Genomic DNA, 26,840 nt, shown 5'->3' on the forward strand with positions numbered 1-26,840 from the left:
GAATGAAAAAATCTAATATAATCGTGTGTATAACCACCTCAAAATACTTATGAGATGAGCTGCACCTCGTTACCTGTGACTTCAGAGACACAATTGTTTAATATTTTTGTAAAATAACACAAAATGCTGTCCCTTTTAAAACAATAATTGTTTTCTTTTGCCTTTTGACATTGAAGATGCACTGTAAATTTTCAAGAGGCTAAAAGACTGGTTTCCTTCTCCCTCAATGCAAATATGTTAAGATAGTGTTAATTTTCTTGTTTACACAAGAATTAGGTTTTCAGTCTATTTTTGTCACGTCAATAATAGCCACTGATGATAATAAAAGCGATAACTAAATAACTAGATAAATAAATGAAATGCTGTTGTCTCTCCTTTCTCTTGTTATTTTGTTCTTTCTTTTCATTTTCCTATTTATATGAATGAAAAGAGACAGCCTGATCTCTTTTTCAAGGGAATGTTTTAAAATTTCATGCTTAAAACCATGTCTGGAGAAGGCGTTTTATCTTACTTAGCTTGAGAAAGGAGTGTTTGCTAATCTAAATGGAGAATGTTTATTTCTTATTGTATCATTTCAGTTGAGTGATTTTCTCAAAAAAACTTAATATTGGGCCTAAGAATTGCCATTATCTCAGAGAACTATATGCAGATAACTGAAGACATTCCTCCCCAGCCATCTTCATTTAAGCTTCTTCTTATCAAAGAATAAAGAGCCAACTTAGACCATTATCTGTTATATGTATTCACTGTACATAGAATGCTTTGTTAAACCCCACAATCTGAGGTCAAACTATATATGAAAATAAAATGATTTTGTGTATAAGAATGCTCTAAAGAATCCACACAAAAAGCTAGTGGAGTTAATAATCAAGTTCATCAATGTGGTAAGATATAAGATCAATAAACAATAACAACAACAACAAACACCCACATTTTGTCTGTAAGATAATTGAAAACTAAGGCTGGATTGGGCATGAAATTAAGCTAAAGCCACACAGTAGTACATTGCAGAATGGAGTTCTGAGTTCAAATCAGTCTGACTTTAATACACGTTTTTTTTCCACCCTCCCTCCAACTATCTCACAATTTCTTCTGTGTTCAATTCAATGACTCAATGAATATTTCAAAATAATTGGAAGAATTTTATTAAATGAAAATTACCCCACTTCTGGGCTTCCCTGGTGGTGCAGTGGTTGAGAATCTGCCTGCCAATGCAGGGGACACGGGTTCAAACCCTGGTCTTGGAAGGTCCCACATGCCACGGAGCAACTAGGCCCGTGAGGCACAACTACTGAGCCTGCACGTCTGGAGCTTGTGCTCCGCAACAAGAGAGGCCGCGACAGTGAGAGGCCCGTGCGCCGTGATGAAGAGTGGCCCCTGCTTGCTGCAACTAGAGAAAGCCCTCACAGAGAAACGAAGACCCAACACAACCGAAAAAAATAAAATAAATAAATAGTGTTCCCTTAAAAAAAAAAAATTACCCCACTTAAAACATTTGTATGCCATTATAATAAAAAGAAATTTCCATTTATTCATTGTCTGGATCAAAAAAAAAAAAATTGGAACTCTCTTTGAGGCTAATAGCATAATAAGGGCTACCTTTTGACCTGTGTGACACTAAAGCAAACTCTAAACAAGGCTTTATCCCCTTGGGACTCAAGGGATCCTGGCTGCAGTTTATCTCTCAGATTTGGCAGCATCTCTGGTACTGTAACTCTAGGGCAGGCTGTCATTGCTTTTCCTTACCTTTGATTTCTGGTCTTGCTGTCTCTGCTGTGAGTTAGCAGAAGTATGTTATTGCATTAAAGGTGGAGAACTTGAGCTAGGCTGGAAGAAAGTTAGGTTGTAAACATTCTTGGAATCATGAGGAGTTTTGTAGCCAGGTCCTAAAAATAATATTGAGAAAGAGTCAGGAGAAAGTAAAACAAGTCTCTGGGAAGCATAATGGGATAATGGGAGGACAGGAAGGAGGGGTAGGGAATCCAGGATTGGAAACTAAGGTATTATTATAGCTCAACTACTCACTGTATGTGCATCTCTGGTTCTGAAGGCTAAAAAGATAAAAATAAATTTCACTAAAATGTTATCAATGCATACTATAATCAAGCAAAATAATGATCTCTCTCCCTTAAAAAAACAGTATGTCACTTATTATGTGTCCTAGGGATTTAAAAGGTCTGGCTTCTACATCTCCCTGCCATCAGTTGTTTGTAATGGCTTAGTAAAGGAAATAATTTTGTTTTAGTTTACTAGATTTATGCATTCACTCTCTCTTAGCTGAGATGAGGGGTGGAATTTGAATTCTAAAAACGTGCACTTCTGTTCCACAAAGTAAGTTAATTTTCAAGTTCATCAGATGTGTATTTATATGGTGATTGTACCTGTCACATAAACATTTTGTCAATCACTGCCTTCCTTCTGTTTTGATACACTATAAATTCCATCTAAAATGTGACGAATACTTTGCTTGTTCTAAGTATAAATTGATTGTGGCAATGACAAGCATTTTGCCAAATCTCATATGCTCTATTATTATGTTGAATTAACCAAAGTAATCATTGAAGTTTTAAATTAAAAAACATATATATATATCTAGGTCAAAATTAAATCATGAAATGATTTTGTTTTGCCCTTAAATTCTTTTATCTTTTGAATAAACATTTGCCTAAAACAACTATAAATATATAAACTAACCCAAGATCTTAAATTATAAAACAAATCAGAATGTGTGAAATAGCAATAGAATCTAATGAATAAATCAAGTTATCCTTCCTTTTTTTGTACTGGTATTTTGCTTGGTTATACTATGTATGAAAGAGATTAACTTTTTCCTTTAAAAGATAATGGCACATCACTCTTGGCAGTCATCACAGTAATAATTCCTTTGAGCAAAAATCACCAGTGAATGATAAAATTAGTGAGCAAAAGTTGAAGTGAAATTAGAATATATATATGGTCTCAAAGTAGCTCTGCTTAAGTACTTATTAATTACAAGAGTATAAATATTAACTTTACAGTGGAGAAACCTAGCAGGCACAGCCTTAACCAAGTGATCGACATTAACATCACCTTAATGGGACAAATTAACATTATGTGCCTCTTGACATGATACACTGAGAGGAACACCTATTATTTCTTTGGTGTTATTGCCAAAAGTATATAACCTGAATCTATGAAAAACATCAGACAGGCCCACACTGAGGGACATTCTACAAAGTAACTAGCCTTAACTCTTCACAAGTGTTAAGACAAAAGCAACCCTGAGGACCTGTTCTATATTTAACAAACATGGAATTAAATATGTGTGTTGCTATATTGGATCATGAACAGAAACAGACATCAATATGTAATTTTATGACTTTGACCATCACATTTTTTTTAATATAAGAGAATATCTTTTATCTTAGAAAATATACAGTGAAGTATTTAGAGCTAAAATGACATATCCCTGTAAATTAATATTGTAAATATCAATATTTCCAAGAAAAAATAAAGAATGAAAGAGAATAAAGCAAGTGTGTGAAATGTAAATATATGAGGATTTGAGAAAGCTATGTGAGAACTGTTTGCGTTTTTTGCAACTTTTCTTGTAAGTTAGATGTTATTACAAAAACGTTTAAAAAATAGAGTACTGGCAGAAAATTTGGAATTTTGAGATGATGTCAAAGGGAAGAGAACAAATAATTAAAATTTTCCGAGTCCCCAGTGAATGCCTGGAGTGTCCAAGCCCGCCTCCTGGGTTTCAGCAGCAGTGAACCGGGCAGCAGATTTCAGATACCCAGACTCCACCTTTACTTTCACCTGCATTGGCGACCACAAAAGTGACTCTCAAGGCTATTGGAGCTGCTACACCAGGCAAGACCTACAAGATAGCGGGAGAGTAAGACTTGGAGATGACCTTCCTCCCCACAAATACATCAGAAATATATCTACATGTGGAATAACTCCTACAGAACACCTACTGAACAGCGGCAGAAGACCTCAGACTTCCCAAAAGGCAAGAAACTCACCACATGCCTGGGTAGGGCCAAAGAAAAAAAGAAAAAACAGAGACAAAAGAATAGGGACGGGACCTGCATCAGTGGGAGGGAGCTGTGAAAGAGGAAAGGTTTCCACACACTAGGAAGCCCCTTCACTGGTGGAGACAAGGTAGTGGGGGAAGCTTCAGGGCCATGGAGGAAAGCTCAGTAGCAGGGGTGCAGACGGCAAAACGGAGAGATTCCCGCACAGAGGATTCATGCTGACCAGCACTCACCAGCCCGAGAGGCTTGTCTGCTCACCTGCCGGGGCAGGCAGGGCCTGGGAGCTGAGGCTCCAGCTTCGGAGTTCGGATCCCAGGGAGAGGACTGGGGTTGGCTGCGTGAAGACAGCCTGAAGAGGGCTAGTGCACCACAGCTAGCCGGAAGGGAGTCTGGGAAAAAGTTTGGAACTGCCTAAGAGGCAACAGACCATTGTTTTGGGGTGCGTGAGGAGAGGGGACTCAGGGCACTGCCTAAACGAGCTCCAGAGATGGGCACGAGCTGCGGCTATCAGCGCAGACACCAGAGACGGGCATGAGACACTAAGGCTGCTGCTGACACCACCAAGAATCCTGTGTGCAAGCGCAGGTCCTCTCTACACCTCCCCTCCCGGGAGCCTGTGCAGCCCGCCACTGCCAGGGTCCCATGATCCATGGATAACTTCCCTGGGAGAACACACGGCATGTGTCAGGCTGGTGCAATGGCATGCTGGGTTCTGCTGTCACAGGCTCGCCCTACATCCGTACCCCTCCCTCCCCCCAGCCTGAGTGAGCCAGAGCCCCCTAATAAGCTGCTACTTTAACCCCGTCCTGTCTGAGTGAAGAACAGACGCCCTCAGGTGACCTACATGCAGAGGTGGTGCCAAATTCAAAGCTGAACACTGGGATCTGTGTGAACAAAGAAGAGAAAGGGAAATCACTTCCCACAGCCTCAGGAGCAGCGGATTAAATCTCCAGGGTCAACTTGATGTACACTGCATCTCGAGAATACCTGAATAGAGAAGAAATAATCCCAAATTGAGGGGGTGGACTTTGGGAGCAATTATATATATATTTTTTTCCTTTTTTTCTTTTTTTGAGTGTGTATGTGTACACTTCTGTGCATGATTTTGTCTGTATAGCTTTGCTTTTATCATTTGTCCTATTTTTTTTTTTTTTTGTATAGTTTTTAGTGCTTGTTATCATTGGTGGATTTGTTTTCTGGTTTGGTGGCTCTCTTCTTTCTTTCATTCTTTGTTTTTTTTACTTTTTACTATTTTTATTTTTAATAGTTTTTTTTTATTTTAATAACTTTCCAAATTTTATTATGAGCTATGTGGTGCTCTGGCTAGGTGTCAGGCCGGTGCCTCTGAAGTGGAGGAACTGAGTTCACGACAGTCATCCACCAGAGACCTTCCAGCTCCACATAATAGCAAATGGTAAAGATCTCTCAGAGATCTCCATCTCAACACCAATACCCAACTCCACTCAAGGACCAGCAAGCTATAGTGCTGGACACCCTATGCCAAACAACTAGCAACACAGGAACACAACGCCACCCATTAGCAGGAAGGCTGCCTAAAATCATAATAAGGTCACAGACACCCCAAAACACACCACTGATCATGGACCCGGCCACCAGAAAGACAAGATCCAGCCTCATCCACCAGAACACAGGCACTAGTCCATTCTGCCAGGAGGCCTATAAAACCCACTGAATCAACCTTAGCCACTGGGGGCAGACATGAAAAACAACAAGAACTACGACCCTGCAGGAAAAGGAGACCCCCAAAACAGTAAGTTAAGCAAAATGAGAGGACAGAGAAACACACAGCAGATGAAGGAGCAGATAAAAACCCATCAGACCTAACAAACGAAGAGGAAATAGGCAGTCTACCTGAAAAAGAATTCAGAATAATGATAGTAAAGATGATCCAAAATCTCTGAAATAGAATAGAGAAAATGCAAGAAACATTTAACAAGGACCTAGAACTAAAGAGGAAACAAGCAATGAACAACACAGTAAATGAAATTAAAAATTCTCTAGAAGGAATCAATAGTAGTACAACTGAGGAAGAAAGGATAAGTAACCTGGAAGATAAAAGAGTTGAAAAACTACAGCAGAGCAGAATAAATAAAAAAGACTGAAAAGAATTGAGAACAGTCTCAGAGATCTCTGGGATAACATTAAATGAACCAACATTTGAAATATAGGGGTCCCATAAGAAGAAGAGTAAAAGAAAGGGACTGAGAAAATATTTGAAGAGATTATAGTTGAAAACATCCTTAATATGGGAAAGGAAATAGTTAATCAAGTCCAGGAAGCACAGAGTCTCATACAGGATAAATCCAAGGGGAAAGAGGCCAAAAATTAAATACAAAGATAAATATTAAAAGCAGCAAGGGAAAAATAACATACAAGGGAATCCCCATAAGGTTAACAGCTGATCTTTCAGCAGAAACTCTGCAAGCCAGAAGGGAGGGACAGCACATATTTAAAGTGATGAAAGGGAAAAATCTACAACCAAGATTACTCTACTCAGCAAGGATCTCATTCCGATTTGATGGATAAATTAAAATCTTTACAGAAAAGCAAAAGCTAAAAGAATTCAGCACCACCAAACCAGCCTTACAACAAATGCTAAAGGAACTTCTCTAGGCAGGAAACACAAGAGAAGGAAAAGGCCTACAACAACAAAGCCAAAACAATTAGGAAAATGGTAATAGGACCATACATATTGATAACTACCTTAAATATAAATGGATTAAATGCTCCAGCCAAAAGACATAGACTGGCTGAATGGACAAAAAAACAACACCCATATATATGTTGTCTAAAAGAGACCAACTGCAGACCTAAGGACACATACAGACTGAAAGTGAGGGGATGGAAAAAAATATTCTATGAAAATGGAAATCAAAAGGAAGCTGAATTAGCAATTCTCATATGAGACAAAATAGATTTTAAAACAAAGACTATTACCTGAGACAAAGAAGAACACTACATAATGATCAAGGAATCAATCCAAGAAGATATAGCAATTGTAAATATTTATGCACCCAACATAGGAGCACCTCAATACATAAGGCAAATGCTAACAGCCATAAAAGGGGAAATTGACAGTAAAACAATCAGAGTAGGGGACTTTAACACCTCACGTTCACTGATGGACAGATCATCCAAAATGAAAATAAATAAGGAAACACACACTTTAAATTATATACTAAACAAGATGGACTTAATTAATATTTATAGGACATTCCATCCAAAAACAACTGAATACCTTTATTCTCAAGTGCTCATGGAACATTCTCCAGGATAGATAATAACTTGGGTCACAAATCAAGCCTTGGCAAATTTAAGAAAATTGAAATTGTATCAAGTATCTATTTTTGACAACAACGTATGAGACTAGATATCAATGACAGGAAAAGATGTGTAAAAAATACAAACACATGGAGGCTAAACAATACACTACTTAATAACCAGGAGATCACTGAAGAAATCAAAGAGGAAATCAAAAAAATACCTAGAAACAAATGACAATGAAAACACAATGACCCAAAACCTATGTGATGCAGCAAAAACAGTTCTAAGAGGGAACTTTATAGCAATACAATCATAACTTAAGAAACAAGAAACATCTCAAATAAATAAATAAATAAATAAACTTACACCTCCAGCAATTAGGGAAAGAAGAGCAAAAAAAAAAAAACAAAAAACCCAAAGATAGCAGAAGGAAAGAAATCAAAAAGATCAGATCAGAAATAATTGAAAAAGAAATGAAGGAAACAAGGGGAAAGATCAATAAAACTAAAAGCTAGTTCTTTGAGAAGATAAAGAAAATTAATAAACCATTAGCCAGACTCTTCAAGGAAAAAAGGGAGAAGACTCAAATCAATAGAATTAGAAATTAAAAGGGAGAAGTAACAACCGACCCTGCAGAAATACAAAGGACCATGAGAGATTACTACAAGCAACTATATGCCAGTAAAATAGACAACCTTGAAGAAATGGACAAATTCTTAGAAAAGAACAACCTTCCAAGACTGAACCAGGAAGAAATAGAAAATAAAAACAGAGCAATCATAAGCACTTAAATAGAAGCTGTGATTAAAAATCTTCCAACAAATAAAAGCCCAGGATGAGATGGCTTCACAGGAGAATTCTATCAAACATTTAGAGAAGAGCTAACACCTATCCTTCTCAAACTCTTCCAAAATATTGTAGAGGGAGGAACACTTACAAACTCATTCTACAAGGCTACCATCACCCTGATACCAAAATCACACAAAGATGTCACAAAGAAAGAAAACTACAGACTGATATCACTGATGAACATAAATGCAAAAATCCTCAACAGAATACTAGCAAACAGAATCCAACAGCACATTAAAAGGATCATACACCATGATCAAGTGGGGTTTTTCCCAGAAACACAAGGATTCTTCAGTATACGCAAATCAATCCATGTGATACACCATATTAACAAACAGAAGAATAAAAACCATATGATCATCTCAATAGATGCTGAAAAACTTTCAACAAAATTCAACACCCATTTATTATAAAAACCCTCCAGAAAGTAGTCAAAGGGGGAAATTACCTCAATATAATAAAGGCCATATATGACAAACCCACAGCCAACATTGTCCTCAAAGGTGAAAAACTGAAACCATTTCCACTAAGTTCAGGAACAAGACAAGGTTGCTCACTCTCACCACTATTTTTCAACACTGTTTTGGAAGTTTTAGCCACAGCAATCAGAGAAGAAAAATAAATAAAAGGAATCCTAATCGGAAAAGAAGTAAAACTGTCACTGTTTGCAGATGACATGATATTGTACATAGAGAAACCTAATGTTGCTACCAGATAACTACTAGAGCTAATCAATGAATTTGGTAAAGTAGCAAGGTACAAAATTATAGCACAGAAATGTCATGCATTCTTATACACTAACGACAATACATCTGAACGAGAAATTAAGGAAACACTCCCACTTATCACTGCAACAAAAAGAATAAATACCTAAGGATAAACCTACCTAAGGAGACAAAAGACCTGTATACAGAAAAGTATAAGACACTGATGAAAGTAATTAAAGATGATACAAACAGATGGAGAGATATACCATGTTCTTGGATTGGAATAATCAATATTTTGAGAATGAATCTACTACCCAAAGCAATCTACAGATTCAATGCTATCCCTATCACACTATCAATGGCATTTTTCACAGAAGTAGAAGAAAAAAATGCACAATTGTATGGAAAAACAAAAGACCCCAAATAGCCAAAGCAATCTTGAGAAAGAAGAAGGAGCTGGAGGAATCAGGTTCCCTGACTTCAGACTATACTACAAAGCTACAGTAATCAAGACAGTATGGTACTGGCACAAAAACAGAAATATAGATCAATGCGACAAGATACAAAGCCAGAGATAAACCCACACACATATGGTCACCTTGTCTTTGATAAAGAAAGCACGAATATACAATGGAGAAAAGACAGCCTCTTCAATAAGTGGTGCTGGGAAACTTGGACAACTACAGGTAAAAGAATGTAATTACAATACTCCCTAACACCATACACAAAAATAAAGTCAAAGTGTATTAAAGACCTAAATGTAAGGTTAGACACTATAAAACCCTTAGAGGAAAACATAGGCAGAACTCTCTATGACATAAATCACAGCAATATCCCTTTTGACCCACCTCTTACAGAAATGGAAATAAAAACAAATATAAACAAATTGAACCTAATGAAACTTAAAATCTTTTGCACAGCAAAGGAAACAATAAACAAGACCAAAAAACAACCCTCAGAATGGGAGAAAATATTTGCAAATGAAGCAACTGACAAAGTATTAATCTCTAAAATTTACAAGCAGCTCATGCAGTTCAATGTCAAAAACACAAACGACCCAATCCAAAAATGGGCAGAAGACCTAAATAGACATTTCTCCAAAGAGATATACAGATGTCAACAAAAACATGAAAGAATGCTCAACATCATTAATCATTAGAGAAATTCAAATCAGAACTAAAATGAGTTATCACCTCACACTTGTCAGAATGGCCATCATCAAAAAATCTACAAACACTAAATGCTGGAAACAGTGTGGAGATAAGGGAACCCTCTTGCACTGTTGGTGGAAATATAAATTGATACAGCCACTATGGAGAACAGCATGGAGTTTCCTTAAAAAAACTAAAAATAGAAGTACCATACGACCCAGCAATCCCACTACTGGGCATATACCCGGAGTAAATCATAATTCAAAAAGTGTCATGTACCACAATGTTCATTACAGCTCTATTTACAATAGCCAGGACATGGGAGCAACCTAGTTATCCATCAACAGGTGAATGGATAAAGAAGATGTGGCACATATGTACAATGGAATATTACTCAGCCATAAAAAGAAACAAAATGGAATTATTTGTAGTGAGGTGGATGGACCTACAGTCTGCCATACTGTGTGAAGTAAGTCAGAATGAGGAAAACAATATCATATGCTATCACATATATACGGAATCTAAAAAGAAAGAAAAAAATGGTTCTGAAGAACCTAGGGACAGGATGGGAATAAAGATGCAGACCTACTAGAGAGTGGACTTGAGGACATGGGGGTGGGGGAAGGGTAAGCTGGGATAAAATGAGAGAGTGTCATGGACATATATACACTACCAAATGTAAGTTGATAGTGGGAAGCAGCCGCATAGAACAGGGAGATCAGCTTGGTGCTTTGTGACCACCTGGAGTGGTGGGATAGGGAGGGTTGGAGGGAGATGCAAGAGGGAGCAGATATGCAGATATAGGTATATGTAAAATTGATTCACTTTGCCATACAGCAGAAACTAACACACCACAGTAAAGTGATTATACTCCAATAAAGATGTTATTATTTTTATTTTTTTCTATAAAGAAAAGTCCAAGACTAGATAATGTCACTGGTGAATTCTTCCCAAAATTTAAAGAGAACTAAAACGAATCCTCCACAAACTCTTACAAAAATAAAACTAAAAAAAGGACTGTTTCCCTTCTCATTCTATCTGCCCATTATTACCCTGATTTCAAAACTATACAAAGATATCACAAGAAAAGAATATTACAGAATGGTATTTCTTATGAATACTGGCACTAAAATTTCCAATAAATAGTAGCAAGCCTAGTCCAGCAACATATAAAAAAAAAAATGATACACAATGCCCAAGTTGAGACTTATTCCAGAAATGTAACTTTGGTTCAAAATACAAAAAAAAAAAATCAATGTATTATAATGTATTAATAGAATACAGGAGAAAAACACATGGTCATCTTAGTAGAGCAAGAAAAACAACTGATAAAATTCAGGATATAACATTTTAACAAACTAAGAATAGAAGGAGACTTTCTTAACGTGATAAAAGGAATTTATTACAAAAGCTTACTGCTAACTTCATTCTTAATGGTAAAATATTCAATACTTTTCCCCAAGATAAAGAACAGACAAAGAAATTTTCTCCTGTCATTTTACTCAGTATAGAGGTTATAGACTAGTTAATTAGGCAAGAAATTGAAGTGAAAGATCTTCAGCTTGGAAAGAAAAAAGTAAAACTACCTCTATTTGCAGATGACATGATCTTGTATATAGAAAACCCTAAGAAATACACACACACATGCACACACACAAGTATGATGATTAAGTGAATTCAGCAATGTTGCAAGTTACAAAATTAAATAAAATAAATGTACTTCTAAATACTAGCAATGAACAATTCAGAAATTAAGAGAGCACTTCCATACAACAAATAAAATACTTAAAAAATAAATTAACAAAGAAATGCAACACTCATGCAGTGAAAACTATAAAACATTAATGAAGGAAATTAGAGAAGACCTGTATAAATAAAAGATACCTTGTGTTCATGGATTAGAAGACAATATCGTTAAGATGATTGCAATAATTTCTAAATTATGCTATAGATTAGACATCATTTCTACAAAATCCTAGCTAGTTTTCTTTTTTTTTTTGCAGTAATTGGTAAGCTGACCCTAAAATTCATATAGAAATTCAAGGCATTCAGAATAGCCAAAATAAGCTTGAAGCAGAGGAACAAAGTTAGAATACTCATACTTCCCAATTTTAAAATTTACTACAAAGCTACTGTAAACAAGAAAATGTGGTGCTGTCATAAGCATAGACATATTAGACCATTTGAAAAGAATTATGTGTCTATAAGTAAACACAATCATTTATGACCAATTGATTTTCACCAGAGTGTGAAGACAATAAAGCAAGGGAGAAAGAGTCTTTTTAACAAATGGCACTGGGACATCTGAATATCTCCATACAAAGAGTAAAATTAGCTCTCTATCTTACAGCATTTATAAAAGGTAGATCAAAATGGATCAAAGAACCAAATATAAGTGATAAAATCATAAAAAAGGAAAACACGTAAACCTTTGTGACCTGGGATTAGGCAACAGTTTCTTGTAAGTGAAATCAAAGTACAATTAACAAAAGAAAAAAAAATACATAATTGACTTTATCAAAATTAAAACCTTTTGTGCTTCAAAAGACACTATCAAAAAACTGAAAAGACAATCTGCATAATGGGAGAATAAATTTGCAAATCATATATCTAATAAAGGTCCCTCATCCAGAATACAAAAGTACTTCTTTCAACTTAACAATAAAAAGACAAATAACCCAGTTTTGTTCTTTTATTGAGTTGAGTTGTAAGAGTTCTTTATATATTTCTGGAGACAATGAGTAGTGACCTTGAGCATCTTTTGTGTATATATTATTCATCTGTATATCTTCTTTGAAGAAATGTCTATTAAAACCCAATAATTAAAAATGGGCAATAGGTTTGAATAAACATTTCTCCAAGGAAGATATATATATATATATATATATATATATATAACCTATGAGCATGTGGAAAGATACTCGGGATCATTAGTCATGAAGAGAATGCAAACCAGAACCACAAAGAGATACTACTTCATAGTCACTAGGATACCTGCAATCAAACACTAAGTGTGGCCGAGGCTATAGAGAAATAGGAATACTCATAAAATGTAAAATGGTTTAATGTCTATGGAAAACAACTGGGCAGTTCCTTAGAAACTTAAACATGGAGGCACCATATGGCTCAGAAGTTTTATACTAGTTCATATACCCCCACAAAAATCAAACCCACAAAAAATCTGTACATGAATGCTCATAGCAGCATTATTCATAAAAGCAAAACAGTGAAGACAACATAAATATCAATTAACTGATAGCTGGGTAAACAAAATATAATATAGCATATGATGGAATATTACTCAGCCATAAAAAGGAATAGAATACTGATACATGCTACAATATAGACCAACTGGGAAAACACTATGCTAAGTGAAAGAATGATGGAGGAGACCCAACAAGGCCTTGCGTCACAGTACAATTGGGTAGAAAGGATGAAGGCCACAATAACAAACCAATGCAGGAGGAGGGGTGTCTCCTTGACTCAAGAAATTGGGTACATAATGTTTCACAGATCCAACAACACAGCTTCGAGCCTTGGAGCCACAAAGATTTGGGACCTTGGGTCACTCTTGTGTCCTAAATGGACAAGACTCCATCTGTTTAAGCAAGGCCCAGCAGTTTCCCAAAGTAGAATGATAGAGTGGTCAGCAGCCTACATATGTGTGATTTTCTACTTGAACTTGATATTGGAAGAGAAAAAGTGTAGAATAATGTTCCACATTTGTTGAATAAGAAATGCTCACTACTCTTTGAAGATTTGGGGGTCATTTGTAGAAGGTCTTTTTGCCTATGAAAAAGCTCTCAAACTTTTCTGGAAATTTTGCCTATTGGGCCATTTTGCTATATCTACACATTCTAAATGTAAGCAGGTTGCTACCATATAATAACATCAAGTTATAAAATCACACATTGTAAATGTCCTTCAAAGATCATACAAGAGAAATGTCTTCTCAAAAGAACTTTTGGAAATGAAATTGTTAGAACATCACTACTATAAATAATACCAGGAGCATCATACACAGCTGTGTTCAGTGGGCTGGAAATGTGGAGTAGTTTGTCAATTACAGTCCATGTTTACCTCCACTGGTACTGGTTCCCATGGAGGTTTCTTCTTGTGAGTCTCAGTTTCAGTAAGCCATGACTTCCTGTATTTGCCTGTCTGTCTCTCCAGCCTGGGACATACCAGTTGGCCCCGTGTCTTTATCTCTCTTATGAATCCAAGAAGAATTGTTGATTTTTCAGTCTGCTTAGCTTTTTTACTTGTTAGAATGGAATGGTCACTTCTAAGCTCCTTACATGTGGAAACAGAAACTCCAAGTTCTTGATCTTTTATGAATATTTCTAAGAAGTTATATGAATTGAATGCTGAGTAAATGCTTTGAGCTTTAGATCTCAAAACTGTATAAAATAATGACCTAGATAAACTATCCTGTGAAAGCTAATCATATACACTTTACTCTGGTTGACTTAAAATTTTCTGTCTCTTGGAAATGTTCTTCAGTCACCAACATTGTACTTAACAACTTACAGAGCTTGTCTCTAAATTGTTGCTTAGTGCATGCACTATGTTGTGATAGACACATAAAGCAGCTGGAATCTTTAAACCAAATGACACAAAACATGATCCCTCATCTAGAAATTTTGGCAAGTAATTAACTGACTTCTTTGTGGAAATCCCCATCCATCAGCTAGATCTTTTAGAGACCTTGTTGATAGACAGATAAAATAATTTTTCCGAACTCTCAAGAGATAGCAAGCATAATTTTTGAGTCAGGAAATAAAGAAATAGGACTTTTCTTAAAGATATGTCATAAGAGAAATATGCACATTCAGTAAGATGTAGCAGAATTCAATTTGCCTCTAAAATAAACAGTTTATCTCGGACCATATGAAATTGCCATATCTGACCAGTTTTGACTTATGAAAATGTGTATTTTATGCAAAACCTAAAAAATACATAGGAAAGCTAATGTAAAAATTAAAATGTATTTTTCTACTATACCAACAATAAAGCAGTTTCCTGTTAATGCTAGAATCTTCTTAAAATATATTAAAATATATTAACTACTGGATTTTGAGAAATATCATGCACATTAAAAAGAAAAATTGGGCCTTCCCTGGTGGCGCAGTGGTTGAGAGTCCGCCTGCCAATACAGGGGACACGGGTTCGTGCCCCGGTCCGGCAAGATCCCACATGCCGTGGAGCAGCTGGGCCCGTGAGCCATGGCCGCTGAGCCTGCGCGTCTGGAGCCTGTGTTCCGCAACGGGAGAGGCCACAACAGTGAGAGGCCTGCGTACGCCAAAAAAAAAAAAAAAAAGAAAAATTGACAAAGTAAAGACAGACTCTTTAAAGTTATGCAATGGCATTTCCATTTGGCATTTTGACCCTGGGAGAAAGAGTACATAGAGATATAATAGCCACCAGATGATGTTAGTGAGATGAAGTCATTCAAAATAAACTCAGACATAAATAGGTAATCTATGCGTAAGGTATGGGGGCAGAGTATATGAATGCAATGGAAATCAGCATAACGTTTTCTTACAAAGAGTACAAAATTCCACCATATTGCCTCAGCACACCATAAGCATTACCAAATTTTTTATGGTATTTCTAATTTTAATGTAGTTTTATCGAGAGAAATACACATACATTATTGATTCAGTTACATGAAATATCTGGAAAGTGCTTCAAAAGTAGATGTAATATTTTTTTAAATTATTTATTGGCAACATATGCACAATTTCTTAGTAAAAAGTTTTCTTAGTAAAAAAAAAATGAGGACAACAAGAATGACAATAAGGTAATCTCCAGCTTGAAACGAAGGGTAAAATACAGAGGTGAATTTAACAAAAGTCAACTCATAATGTGCAAAATCAGGTGACAAGACAATGAGCAAAAGCCCCTACCTGACACCCCAGCCCCAAGATTCCCTAATATCACAACATTTGTCCTCATGGGAAGCAATGTGGATAACAGACCATGTTCAATGCTTTTTTAATTAAGAAAAGTGTGCCAAAGCGTCTGTCGACTTTCTACAAAATAAGCTGTGTATCTGCAAGAAAGGAGAAACAAAAGTCATGTCTGTAGACCATGATCATATCTTTTTGTTTAAACTAACGTTTGATTTTTTTTTTTTCAATAGAGTATTTTGAAACCTTCACCACCCCTACCAGTTAGAAACCCAAAGGAGACAAGGGGAATACTTGACCAGTCATTTCTGTTTTGAACAGAGTTAGAAGAGGAGAACACCCAGCTTCTCTCTTTGCTGGAAGCTGCAGATAAAAACCTCTGTTCTTGGCCCCAGTTCTCACTATAAGCAAAGCTAGATCTTAGCTTAGGGATGTTATCTGCCTTAAGAAGAGATCGAAGCATTGCCTGACACTGCATTTGGTATGGAATTCTGTATTTGAAATTTTTAATCCCACTTTAGTTCCATCTCAGTTTCATGGTTTCCTGAAATCTCTGATCTATTTTAATTTAATAAGAACAACAAAATTAAGTATGTTCTGGTGCTCAAGGTAAAGCAACCCCTAAGAACTTATTCTTAAATCATGGCATATGAATTAACTTCAACATATCTGTCAATGATTTTAAAGAATATGCAAAATTTGTGTGGATGTCATATGTTTATTTTTCTAGAGAAAAGGCCAATAAAAGGAAAGTTTCAAGATAAAAGGAAGATGTACTTAGGTGGTCAGTGACAGGAAATTTATAAAATAAATAAACAAATATGTAACAGATTGTACTGTTCTCTGTCTGAAGAAAATCTGTGTTACTGTTCTTGAAAGTTGAATCAAACAATGCATAATTGGTCAGTAGATCTCTAGCAAGTCTAGGAGAAAGCAGACCCTAATTCAAGGACTCAAAAATATATTTATAAATGGTTGTATAAAACTCTTTGTTTTATAATACTAGACTGACCACCTAATTTTTGCCCTTCTGTGTCAATACCTACCAAAAATTCTTCTGTATGATCCGTTTTATGAAAATAAAATGATGCAAAAGAAGTCATGAAAATAATAATACAATTTATAGAAAGTTTAGAATGTGTATAAAACATGTAGACCATATACTATATTTTTACTATATTTGACTACATTTAACATAGTTATCAGATCTGAAGAACATATGGCCTCTGATGTTGAAAGAGTCCTAGTAGATTAATCTACAATTAATTGAATAAAAACTTTTTTATCTACTCTGAAATTTCTCGTGATTCAACAGCAGGTATTTACAGGGAATTGTCAGATATCTCTAAGACTCCATAAAATCTTGATTTTATATGTATTATATATATATAGAGAGAGAGAGAGATAAAATGAGAGAATACTCAATTCAGCTGAATGAGTTTTCAGTCATTTGAATAAAAAACAAACAAAAAATGTTCCCTGTGGTAGTGGAATTTAGTAACAAATTTAATCATGTGCAGATAGCAAGGTAGAAGTAAAGCTCAAGTAGGCACATGTGAGACAGCAAGCAGAGTATAGTGACTACTACAGTACTACAATAGGATAAGTTTGCGCTGTGTCTAGTGGATGTCATCTTAAAGTACGTAAAGTGTTTGAGAAGAAAATAAATTCCTGTTTTAATGTGGTTGTGATAGAACATGTATCTCTCTTAGATTTTAAAGAAAAACCTTATTTCTGACCTAGTTTCTAGGATTTCCTCAGAATATTCCTATTGACCAGATTTTGATTACTTCAGTTTGCTTAATATAAAAATTTAATGAACTAAAAATTAAGGGAGGCATTTTAACAATAAATATGCAAATAAAAATCCAACATCAATTTCTTAGGAAACATTTTTAAATTCTTTTTGTTTGTCAGTGTCCCACTTTTATTTTCTGTATTTGCTTACATTTGAAGAGGAGGTGTAATAATGACATAAAAATGTCACATAAGTTAAAAATCATGTGGTCAGTAATGGACCCCATTACAACTTTGGCATCAGTTGGAAAAATCAAGTATTTCTTATTCTCCATATGTTTACAATATTGTCTAGTTATTCTTACATGGTGATAGCTGCTAATAGTAACTTTTATATGTATTGAAGTGTAAAATATACCAACTAATGCCAATTTGATACCATTATGTTTAAAATAAATCAAAGTAATATTAAGATTATATAATTATTTAATACCAAATAGTTTTGCCTGTTTTAATCACTCAAAACTTATACCTGGGTCCCTAATATATATTTATTTGGGGCACCTGAAAACTGGCTATTTGAAGAGCATTTTTTTTTGATTTGCATGAATTCCTTCAAAGAAAAAATATAGTTTCTGTGATATTTGGGCTGAAGAAGACTCTTCTGTAAAGCTTCTGAATGTTAATAAGTTCTCAGTCTCTGAGTGGCAGCAAAAGGAAAGAAGTGTTTGCCTTATGGATGTAAAATAAAGTCACACTCTTGGAGCATGATCCATTATGAGAAGGGTTAGGAAAATGAAATATCAGCTATGTCCACCACCTGCTAATTTCATAGCTACTTCTTTCATTCAAAAGTTTAGTTTCATCTTCTGTTCTGGAGTCAGTAGTAATAAGGTCATCAGCCATGTGAAAGAATGATGATTTTCTGAAAGAATAGGTGAATAAAATGTGGAAAGGGAATGAGACCTTAACCTGAACATATTTATTAGGTTATTTTCCATACACTAATACAAGCCATTAACTCAATTATTCAACAGATACCTGTTGAGATCTAATTATACAGAAGTCTCATATCCCTTGAGTTATGAATTTCTAGTGGATAAGTTCAAGAAAATCCCATTTTGCAATGACTGGTAAGTTATCTCATACAGTTTTATTGATTATAATGATAAAAATCATGATGAAAATTGCAAACATTAAAGATAGTGATTTTCTTTCATCCATAATGTAAAATAAAACAGAAAAGAAAGTGAAAATAGATATAAATTTTATATAATTTTTCAAGAAAAGAAATAATTATGAATAACTGATCGATGATTTTTAACAGTAGAAATCTTTAACATCAACATTCAGAAGCTCTGCAGAGCTCAACATATGTGCTTAGCATGTCCACCCTACGTGATTCAGTATGTAATTTTCCAAGTATTTGGGCATAATTTACTTACTTACTTAGGGGCTAACCTTCTCTGAATTTGCTTCTCTTCCAAGAGTTTTCTCCTATTTTCAACTGATGTGCCAGCCTCAAACACAATTTCTGAGTTCTTATTTTGGATAAGCCAGTTATTAACACAACTTAACTTTCACACCCTATAATTAAAAACAAGTATCTTACCATGTCCCGTTACTATAGGCAAACTTTGAAAGACAGAACAATTTTTATTAAAGATTCAGTTAAGAGCTTATGGCTCTCCATTGAGATTTCACTTAGTCAATTTAATGGTGATTTCAAAAATTAAACTTGAAAATTTTCTTCAAAAAATATCTTCTAATATCAAATGTTCTTCAAAATTTGAATATAGCATGACTTTAGGTGAATAGATGCTTGACCTATTTTTGTACCTAAGTTTCTATCTTTCATGTTCTAGTTCACTGAGAAGGAGTTTAGGAACTTAAACATGAAACTGGCTCGATTATGACAAGAAAATTGGAAAAAAAAATCACCAGAATTCTTGCCACATTAAGCAGCACATTGTTAAAGATAATTATGGCAGGCTGGCTCAGGAACTAGCAGAGTTTGGCTGTAGCATTCTAACAAGAGAAAGAGAAGATATCTCTCACAACGTAAACTTCTATCAACAAAGACTTTTAAAATATTTTTTTCTATATTTGTAAAATCACAGATGCAGATATACAGAAGCTATGGAGACAGGAAAAAGAGCCAAATATATAACTTTAATCTAGTTTCAGAGATTGAGAACTTCAACATATTTTCAGTTGCATTTCACATAATGCCATTCTGTCACAGAGAAAGCAGGCAGCAGTGACATATGAGCTTCACATCACATCACACATAGAAGTGGAGAATTTGAAAGTCATCGAGCACTGAATTTTCCCATTGTACTGCAATTACACCTGTGCTACTTAACTGTGCACAGAGCCCCATGAAATACAATGTTCCAGAACTGTCAAAATGTCTCATTTCTTGCCTTTGATGAAGAGGCCTAATTGTGCTGGATCTGGCTCTTGTGTTGGGCTATGTTTCAGTTACAAGCATAAAGAAGAAGGTCTAATGATTTTTAATTTAACGGAAGATGCAATTGTAAACATTCAGCTTTGTACCATTCTTTAAATAATGCTTTTGGTTACTTATAAAGAAAAATATGGGAGTTGCTGTGATATAAAAATAATACTTAAATCATGAGAATGTTTTAACAGAGCTATTGATCTGTAGTCATCTGTACAGCAAAGTTATACACATATATATATATTCTTTTTCATATTCTTTTCCATTATCACAAGATATTGACTCTAGTTCCCTGTGCTATACATTAGGACCTTGTTGTTTATCCATCCTATTTATACTAGTCTGCATCTGCTAATCCCAAGCTCCCAAATTTTTCTATATTTAAATAAAAATGTTTAAAAGTTTACAACTTCATGAATTATTAAAAGGCAAGTACACTTTTAACAGCTACTAGGTCAGAAAATAGAAGTTCTGCATATACATTCCACTAGCCCCTTCCAATTGCATGCTGGCTTTTATGATAAACACTCTAATGCTCTTTAAAATAACTTTATTGTTCCATAGTTTTGCTTCTTTGCCATCTTTTTTAAATCCATGTGTTCCTCCTTGATCTTTTTTATTATTTAATTTGCTACCTATTTGTCTAAAAAGTCAGATAATTTTTTCTGAAGTTTCCCACAATACAGGTTTTGCAGGTTGGATCACGATGTTGTAATTTAATATGTGTCTCTGTCGTTTGTAATTTTTGTTAATGGATAATGGGATCCCTTGTGTAATTAGATTTAGGGTGAATGTTTTGGCAAGTCTACCTCATAGATAGCATGTTTACTTCAGTTAGGAAGAATATACTATTTGATTGTCTCTTATGTTGTGATATTAACAGCCATGAATTTTCAATTAATTCCCTAGGGATTGCAAAATGAATTTGTTCTCATTCTAAAATTTCTTCTTCACAAAACTACAATATATTTTAAAAGATATATTTCATTTCTTCCTTAGCTACCTAGTGACATAGTTAACATAAGAAAGGCAGAATAGATTCTCTCCCTTCTTTACCAACTGTTAAAGAGTTGATTTTCTAGAATCCTCAAAAGATAAGCAATTAGGTTTTTTTTAAGTGTTATTTAAAACTGGTGAACTTAAGTATATTTGATGTGGTTTGATATATTGTACTTATTATCCTCATTGATGTAAAAATTTGTCCACCTTTGGCCATTCTACATCTGAACTGGAAGCAGGCAATTCACCTATTTATTTATTTTGGTGGAAATAGGATTCCAGGATCTCAATCTGGATACTAGGAGTGGTCATTGTTTTTAGAAATATGAATATAAATCCCCAGGAATTCTTACTGACTGACATTTTCCTTTTTTAATCTCCAGATAATTGCCTTGAATTATAATTTTTAGTATTTACTTTATTCTCTTGCTTTGGTGTTCCTTAACAAACTTATTTTACATAAGCTGTATCTTCTTTGACTAGTTTCTATATTTATCACATTCTCTTGATCCATTTGCATCCTTTTATTCATTTCTTTTGGATTAATTTTTTACATTATTTCTCAGAAGGCATTATCTATTTTGTTTGTTTGCCCTGTCTTTATTCTGATCTTCTTATTTTGTCTTCAGTTAAGAAATATGTTTTCTTTAATTTTATTGGTTCTGAGTTTTATCCCCTCACTTCTCAGCTATAAAGTTATGTCTATCATATATGTATTATTTGTATAATTATTTTAGCACATTTTAAAATGTTATAGTTTTTATTTTTTTGTGAATGTTTCTTTCTAGCATGCTTTTTTGTCTCTAGGAGTTATTCTAAGGCAACCAGTATTTTTAATATTAGTTTTTAAATGAGAAATGTGGTTCAAGATTGCTTTATAGCTCAAGATATCCCTTTAGTTCAAAAGAATGGCATCTTGCTTTCTGAATTCTCCTATATTCATTTTATACTTTTATCTGGACTTTATTATTTTTCTATTTTCCTTTTTATGCTCAATTTAGACTTCATTCTAAGAAGTTTATCCTGTGTGGGGCTTTGTTTGGCTGCCTAGTTTTGAGAGTTCAGAGGGCTTAGACTTCCCAGCCCTTTTAGATCTCAATATGGAAATACTTTTTCACTTAGCATTACGGTGAGTAGATCCCCACTCTTGTTTCAGATGATCTCAAATTGACCTGTTGAGTTTTCAAGAAAGTGTGGCCCTTTTGAATTTCACAGGTATGTAAGGCATACCCTTGCTTACTTCTACCCCCTGCATAGTGCTAATACTACTCAGATCAAGTGTCAACCAATGGTTTGTCCACATTCACTCATATTTAAGGATCATCTACTTTTATTGCACATGTTGCTCAGGAATTTTTAGTTTTGCTACCTAAATTGCACTGTCAGTGATTCAGGGGGAAAGGGTGGTAGGTTTGGGGAATACTTGAATGTATGTCTCCATACATTCTCCTAGAATCCTTCTCCAACCATTTTTGACTATAGAAATCTCACCTATAAATCACGCACATTAGTTATTCATTTACAGCAAGAATCTGATGACTACAATATAAGAATCCTGAAATAAACAACATAAACCAAAGAAATAGATCTGATTTTTCATTAGCTTGAAGGAAATATCAATTTATTTATTTAATGTAGGATAATCCATGTAGACTGATATGAAAGTCAAAGTTAACTATATAAATGCTAAATGAATTATTTACTTTGTCCTACATGGACACAAGTAATAGAATAAAGAATATTATTTTATTCAACCTATGTTAGCCTATTTGGATGACCTGATTACAAAATTAGATGAGGTTGTTAGAGGATGTATAAAGAGCGTGTTCATTCATAAATACACCAAACATGTTGAACCTTTACTCTGAGTTAGACACTTTCAAAGTGACTATATTGGTGTGCTTGCTTATATCAGTATCTGTAATCCTCGTTATCAGGATAAAACATAATATATGTTAAAGATCAGTTATGGGACTTGTTCTATATTAGGAAATTTTGTATATCTTTTTTTATTAAAAAAAATTAACGTCTATTGAATTTGTTACAATATTGTTTCTGTTTTATGTTTTGTTTTTCTGTGAGGCATGTGGGATCTTAGCTCCCTGACCAGGGATTGAACCTGCACCCCCTGCATTGGAAGGTGAAGTCTTAACCACTGGACCACCAGGGAAGTCCCTGTATATCTTTTAAATTTAATATTTACAGCAGTTCAATAGAGATGCAGTATTATTCACTATCTAATTTAAGGAAACAGCAGCTCAGGAAGTTAATAAAACTTACTGGCTGGGAGAATAGAGACAGGATTTGAACCCAGGATTTCTAGTAACAATGTACATGTTCATCCTTAAAACTAAGTCTCTCATGCTGAAGTATAACTTTGCTTTCTCTCCCTTTATTTTATCATAGTAATTATCATTAATTCTACAGAAAGGAATGTTACCTGTGAACAGTGTTAGTTAGCTATTCCTGCGGAAATGTAATATAACAAGCAATCCAAATATCTCAGTGGCTATTAACAAAACACATTCACTTTTTGTTGTCCAGAGGTAACTCTCATCCATGCTGCATGTTGAGTTCTTTACCAGAAATATGTCTCTTGTTTCAAAGTCTGGTTGAAGAATTTGATGCTACCTGGGCATAGTCTTCTCACTTAGTGTAAGAGAGGAAGCTATCCATGAGAGCATTTGTAAAGTCTGTTGTTAGAAATAGTATGCCTATGTACATGTGCATTCTCTAACCAAAATAATTAGCATGGCTAAACCCCAAGTCAATGGCACAAGAACAGAAGAATTAATTGAGAGAAAAGTACAATAAATCACATGCAATGAGACTGAATTCAAATCCCAGCTGTTATTCAGTAGTCATATGACCTTGGGCAAGATATTTAACACCTCTGAATCTCAGTTCCCTCATTTATTAAGAAAGAAAAAGAAAGAAAGGAAAGTTGATTCTTTCCCACTGTATGAGCTTGTTATGAGAATTTAAAATGAGGACAAATTTAAAGGAATTGTCATGGTTCCTAGTGGAAGCTAAATATTTAATAAATATATGTGCTTGGACTCATAGGATAATATATATGTAGGAAATATATAATATAATTTATATGATATAGATTACATATTAAATGTAAAATAAATAAATGCATATTATATAATTTAACATATTATATGTGCATATATTTTAAAATATATATAAAATACATTCTATTTGGATATGTATACCCACCCCACCCTGCCATTGTCCATTCCATCCTGTTGTGGAACGATTTTATACTTCTTAGAGAAAAACTAGAACAGGTTCTATGAAACTTTTTGGTTTTCTTTAGTTACAAAAAAAGAGGCCCTCCTCTAGTCACTGTAATAATTATTTAAAAAATCCCTCATATCAGGGATTGATATATCTAGAATACAAAGAGTGAGGAGGGAATTGTAGATTACATCTGGGAAGCAGTGGAAGGAGAGATAATACAGTGGTTCATAGCAAAGCTGAACTCCACTCTAGGTGATATGGCAATCTATATGAGAGTTTTTTCAGTAAAAGATTCACTCTATCTGACTTTGGGTTTTATAACATCCCTCTAACTGCAGTGTTGGAAATACACAATAGAAAGTCAATTTATGAGCCTATTGAAATAATACAACTAAGAGATTGAGGTACTTTGACCACTTAGTTGTGGAAATGATGTAGAATGGTTGGAATTTTGATATATTTCTAACACAGGCTACAGGAAATTCTGATAAATTGGACATGTGGTGTGAAAGAGAGCAAAAGAGCAAAGATGACTCCAAGTTAGGGGCTGAGCAAATGCAAGAATGACATTTATAAACATGAGGAAGTCTTGGGAAGAGCAGGTTCAACAAGGGAAAGGAATAAATTATTTTGGATGTGTAATATGCTTATTAGACATCCAAGCAGAGATGTTGAGTAGATTGTTGGAAATATGAATCTGTGGTTCAATTTGAGATGTTGGGACTGGAAGCACAAGTATGGGAAGTGTTGACATACAGATTTCATTGAAATAAACTGGGCTATAAAAGATTTAAATGCATGTATTGAAAAAAGGAAGAGGGCCAAGAACTGTGATTGGGACTCTTAAACAGGTAGAATTTGGGAATATGAGGAAGAATGAACAAAAGCAATAGAAAAAGAATTGGCAGCAGTGTTGTCACAGGAGACACATGAGAGAGGTTATCTAAGGAGTCAAGTGAAGAAAAAATATTTTAAGAAGGCTTCCGATTAGCTGTGACAGATGAAGCAAGAGGAAAGCTGAGAATGGACCAGAGATTTTGACAATGAAAATGTAGCAAATGATCTTGATGGAAACAGTTTCAAGGGAGAAGAGACTGTGGGAACTTGATGATAAAAACCAATAGTGAATGAGTGGAAAAATGGAGATGGAATACAGAAAACTCTCTTGAAGATTTGGCTGGAAAATAGTGAAAAGAAAGGTCACTATCAGGGAGTTGAATAAGTAGAAAATATTAACACGCGTGCACACTAATGGAAAAGTTCCAGCAAAGATGGAGAATTTGATAACACAGAAAACAAGAAGGAACAATTACAGATGCAGAGTACTTATGTGAATGGGATGGAATATATCCAGGGCATAAAGAAAGAGCCTACATATATGCAGATGCACATAAGCTGATAACATTTGATGTGAAATTTCTCTAATGGCTCCTATTAAGCAAACTTATCAACTGAGTGAAGAGTGTGAGGATGAGGTGTGACTTTAAAGAGAGAATAAAAGATGTGAAATTGTTTAGGAAGGTACAGACTAAATTAACTAAAAAAAAAAATAAAATAAATAAAATCAGGTTTGTAAGGCAAGACTAAAAGCCCATCATTGTGTGTTTTCTCCTGTCATACTCAACACAGGTAAAAGTAGAGAGTAGGTGGGAAACTGTATTTCAACAACATTGTGTTTTTGCCTAGAGAGTGAAACAGGGAGAAAATCACAAAGAAGGAAAATATATGTAAGAGGAGTGGTGTTAATTACTGCTTATAGGGTAAAAGTTAAGTAAGAAGAGAAGAAAAGAAGAGAAGAAAAAAATTCATTGCAGCTCTATTTACAATAGCCAGGACATGGAAGCAACTGAAGTGTCCATCAACAGATGAATGGATAAAGAAGATGTGGCACATATATACAATGGAATATTGCTCAGCCATAAAATAAGTGAAATGGAGTTATTTGTAGTGAGGTGGATGGACCTAGAGACTGTCATACAGAGAAGTAAGTCAGAAAGAGAAAAACAAAAACCATATGCTAACACATATATATATGGAATCTAAAAAAAAAAAAAAAAAGGTTATGAAGTACCTAGGGGCAAGATGGGAATAAAGATGTAGACCTACTAGAGAATGGACTTGAGTACATGGGGAGGGGGGAAGAGTAAGCTGGGACAAAGTGAGAGAGTGGCATGGACATATATACACTACTAAACGTAAAATAGATAGCTAGTGGGAAGCAGCCACATAGCACAGGGAGATCAGCTCAGTGCTTTGTGGCCACCTCGAGGGGTGGGATAGGGAGGGTGAGAGGGAGGGTGATGCAAGAGGGAAGAGATATGGGGACATATGTATATGTATAACTGATTCACTTTGTTATAAAGCAGAAACTAACACACCATTGTAAAGCAATTATACTCCAATAAAGATGTTAAAAAAAAAGAAAGAAAGAAAGAAAGAAAGAAAGAAAGAAAGAAAGAAAGAAA

The 26,840-nt window shown here is 34.8% G+C and overlaps 1 pseudogene; it reads left to right on the top strand.

The window, feature by feature from the left end:
• The first annotated feature begins 3,709 nt into the window (after positions 1-3,709).
• LOC114890224 overlaps positions 3,710-26,840 on the top strand; it is a 43,286-nt pseudogene continuing 20,155 nt past the window's right edge.

The sequence above is a fragment of the Monodon monoceros genome, unplaced genomic scaffold (genome assembly GCF_005190385.1).
Source record: "Monodon monoceros isolate NGI ecotype Baffin Bay Population unplaced genomic scaffold, NGI_Narwhal_1 Super_Scaffold_11, whole genome shotgun sequence".
Taxonomy (NCBI): Eukaryota; Metazoa; Chordata; class Mammalia; order Artiodactyla; family Monodontidae; genus Monodon; species Monodon monoceros.